The sequence below is a fragment of the Quercus lobata genome, chromosome 3 (assembly GCF_001633185.2).
Source record: "Quercus lobata isolate SW786 chromosome 3, ValleyOak3.0 Primary Assembly, whole genome shotgun sequence".
In the NCBI taxonomy this organism is placed as follows: domain Eukaryota; kingdom Viridiplantae; phylum Streptophyta; class Magnoliopsida; order Fagales; family Fagaceae; genus Quercus; species Quercus lobata.
The window spans coordinates 66,191,704-66,196,326 of record NC_044906.1 but is presented as its reverse complement, the minus strand read 5'-3'; positions in this window follow the sequence as shown (position 1 = coordinate 66,196,326).

The window sequence follows — 4,623 nt, the reverse complement described above, 5'->3', positions numbered from 1 at the left end:
TATGTAATTCATGTTCAAGTAGAGCCCTGAGGTTGGAGGTTGAAGTTCCTGGAGATGAACTATTATTTTGTGTTTTCTATCTACATAGGCAGCCCTTACTTCCACTTTTTTAAAACGAGGAGTTTATTCTCAATATTTTGGTAGTAGTAAAACTAAAACGTTACTTCTTTTTTTCACAGATGTAGAAGCTACATGAATGGATTTGGTTACTCTTTTACATTATTAGAATATTGGGCAACATCCTAGAATGCATTTGGTAATTCTTTCCCAGTAAAGCTTCTTTTACACTAAGCTTTACATCACGCTTATATATAATCGGTCACAAGATGATTGAATAAAGAAGCAATTTGCCAACAATATAATCCATAATCTTAATAGGTGTCGAGGGTTCTTTTTACATTTCTTGTACCTTAGACACACGTCTTGATGTTATTAGACAACGCTTAGTCTAGGCTTTTTCTAAGAAGGAAGTTGGGCCTAGCGCTTCACGGAATGGGCTCCGAAATACCATTCTGCCCCTGCAAATTTGTGCGCAAACATTGAGCCCAAAGTCCAAGGGAAGACGCTGCAAAGTGAGCTTATCCTCTGCTTTTGCCGCAGAATGAACTTTTCTCTAGTTTCTGCCACAAGACTGACTTTTTTGTTGTGCAATAAAACTTTCTGTTATGCAATCAAACTTTTTGCTATGCAATAAAACCTTCTACTACGCAGTATAGCTTTCTGCTACACGATATAGCTTTCTGTTGTGCAGTAAAACCTTCTGCTGTGCAATAAAGTCTTCTACACTTTTCTGCAACATGAATGACTACTCTCCATTTTTTACTGCAGAAATACTTTTCTACTTCCTGCAAATAAACAAATCTAAAATCCAAAGAAAATACCAATCAAGCAAATGTTAGTTTACATGGGTTAGCATATTCTCAAATATATACATACATATTTGCTCAAAAAAAAAATATATATATATATATATACATACATACATATATTTGTAAATACACTTATACATATTCACATATACATATATATAAAATACATTTTTGTCGAACATGAGAAACAATGTATATGTATATATACTTACAATAGGATAATGATTAGTTTGTGTCAAAAGTAAAACACATAATAACAAAGAAATAAAAAAGTTTCAGCAGAAAAGGTTTAGCTAGTATAATAGCTAACATGGTAAATATAATAAAAATGTGCTATAGCAAAATAACTAGATACAGCAGATATAAGTTATAACAAGTGAAATCAAATATATTTGCAATCGAAATCAAATATTGAATCTTCCCATAGAATAAGTAAACCAAGAAGGAACCCAAACCCCAACTTGAACGACCTTGTCAAAGGCTTTTGTCATCAAAGTTGTGCATTTTGGAGAATAGGCCTAAATGACTACTAGCTATTACTTTTGGGGACTTCAAAGAGTGGGTTTGCTAAGAAGGAGGGAAAAGATGGTCTATTGATGCATGCCCCTACTCCTGCCATGTTTTCTCTCTTCTTTTTACCACTTTCTTTCTTTCTTTCTCTCCGTTCTTTTACTCTTAGTTTCTTACTACTCTCTTGTCATGGATTGTTCCCCCTTTAGTCTTTCCTTTTCTTGGGTCCCTCTCTCTAGGTGCCTCTCTCTCTCTAAGTGCCTCCCTTAGGTGGCTACTGCTCTCTTACCATGGGTTCCCCCTTTAGGTGCATCTCCCTTTCATCCATGGCTACCTCTTCCTTTTATAGTGAACTGATTCAATGAGATTTCTCCCTTTTACCCCTAGAGCTTCACCAACTGTTTTTAGCTTGTTATGGGCATTCCTTCAAGACCCACCAACCCATTGGTTGCCTGACCACTACCTCTGCTCAGAATACGTTTGCTGCACCACTACTCATTTGGTGACAAAATTCTCTTTTGTTCGTTCTTGTTGTATACCTCTACCTCTAGGTTCAAATGGATAAGAATTGGGCTACCTCACTACCTAGCTCTATGGCATGCATTGGTCCCAACCATCTACTACTTCTTTTGGGTAAGATACCATCCCAACAGGGTATATTCCCAAAAGAAGTTATAGTTGGAAACCAAATATAGACCCATTTTCTACCCCCCACCAAACCACACCCTCTAAATCCCCTTAGCCGTGGGCCCACCCCCCACATATTGGTTGGGTACAAGTTGGTGGTGCTCCGGCCCTTTTGTGCTTACTCCACTATCTTCTGTTTTTGTCTTCTTTCGTTTTCACGCCGTTTCTGCCGTAGTCTACTACGTGTTTTTGTCTTATTTCTTCATGTGTTTCCTGCTATATTTGTCATTTCCTTTGGTTTGGCTTTTCTTTGCTTCACGCAATTCCTGCTGCTGACACTTCCTGCTGTTCCTTGTTTCTTTGCATCTTGCTTCTTCATATTAGTTTTCACGCCTATATTTTTATACAAAAGGATTTTGGCCTTTGTGAGCCAAATAATGTTGATTGGATCAAAAGGGTCTTGGGCCCAGTTTTTCTTTATCTACTAAAACTATTCTGGTGGAGAACTGTATTCTATGGCAAAGTTGTATTCTGCTGTAGATTTGTACTCTGTTGCGAATCGCTTTCCCTTGCATTTCTTTCTTTGGACCTCTCTTGCTCTTTGGTCTTCTTGGCAGGCCTTTGGGCCTTGCTTTTCATTGTACTTTCCTCCGTATGGGCTTTTGGATACAGATTCAAAAAATGGGCATCAACAATAGGCTTTTAGGTTTCTTTAATATTAATAATTTCTTTTATATTTTTTAACTATTATCTATATATATATATATATATATATATAACCGAAGCCTTTGAAGCTCCTACAATTTTCCACGTCAGCATTTAATTTTTTTTTTCTATTTTTTAAATTTGATTTAAAAATAAATCTAATTTTTCCCCCACCAAATACACGTTACAAAACCCGATACCTCTTTAAAACCAAAAAAAAAAAAAAAACGAAAAAATCTCTCTTCTCTTCTCTTCTCACACACTAACATCTCCTTCCCCTAAACCTAAAACTCACCCTTTCCTTCCTCCAAAATCAAAACCCAAACTCAGATTCTCCCACCGTTGCCACCACCACAGATCACCACCACCACGAAAAGGCAACCTACTAAATGATGCAAAATCTCACACAACCACCGCCACTCTAATCCTATTCAAATCCTCACACAACCACTATCTCTCTCCAAGTCTCTCGCAACTTTCAATGTCAAATAAGTAACAATTTGAAGTTAGAGTTCCAAATTTCATCAAAGTAAAGATTCTAATTTGTTTATAAATTGTCTAAGATCATGGTTTGCTATCAACTATGGATTTAAACGATGTTGGCTTCGTTGAACCTATGGAAACCCTATGGAAGATCAAATTCTACATGGGCTTCGTCTCTTGGCATTTTAAAGAATGGTTAGTGATGTTTTTATTTTAATTTTAGGTTTTCCCCCTTACCTATTCTCTTTATTTGGAGTAAATTTGTGGTTTTTTTAAAAAACCAAAAGAGCCTTACATTATTATTGTTCATTGAGAGCCTTAATAAGGGGCAGAGAGAGTTAGAGAGGGAGAGAAAAATCTGAGGGACTTTATAATTAGACCAGAACTTCTCCGAAAACATTACCAACAAGTTTTTAATTTTGTTCTATTGTTTTTGGCTGTTAGGTATGATTTAGGGTTACGTTTAGGAGTGTTTCTTTTGAATGATTAGCATAGATTTATGGGTTTGGAGCAAGTAGTGGAGTTTGCTATTTTCAATTATTGGCTACATTGCTCTCTCTTTCATATTTTAGCAAATTCAATCAAAACTGCATCTCCTAACCATATCTTTTGCGAAAATGCAACCAAGTGTGTTGTTCATAAATCACTGTTGTTTGTTTCTCTTATTTATTTATTTATTTATTTTATTTTTTTAAAGTTAAGATAGTTTTTCATTTGTGGAACTTTCTTCTTCTATTTTGTGTGGGAGTATCTTGGAGGGAGATTTCTATGTAGGAGAAGATAAAGAGTTTACTACAAGGTGACACTATTTCAATCTCTTCTACCAAAACAAAATCAATTCTAACCCAAAGACCTTAGTTAAAAATTAAAATAATAATAAAATAATAATAAAAAAATCTAAACCAAGTATAGTTTTTTTGTTAATTTTTTTATTACCAGATTTGTTTTTTAAAAAGTTACCGATAGCAGTTTAGGCAGTTTAATGTTGGTAAGAGACTAGCTTGCTGATGGGTGGTAGTCTGACACTTTGATGATTTCTCTTTCGGTCTCTCTTTGTCTGTCTCTTTCAATCTCTCTTTGTCTATCTCTTTATAGTTACTATGCTCTGTGTGTGTCTATTTTTGTGACTAATGATTCGTTTGCTTTCTATACATATAAAAGATGTTTATTTTTATATAGACGGTGAATTTGTCCTTCATTGAGTCATAAAGTTTAGTGTTTGTCTTATACACTTGGTACAATTCTAGGTGTTAGTGGCAGTTAATTATTGCCCTCTTATGGGTTAGATTTGGTTTTAACTAAGGTTTTGATTTATAATTAGTTTCTAGAAGGCTTTTCTGTTACTTCTTCTTCGTTTACTGCATTTCCAAAGGGGCTGTTTATTCAGTTTGAAAGAAACTGTTTTCTTTTTTGGTTGTTTAATTGTTTT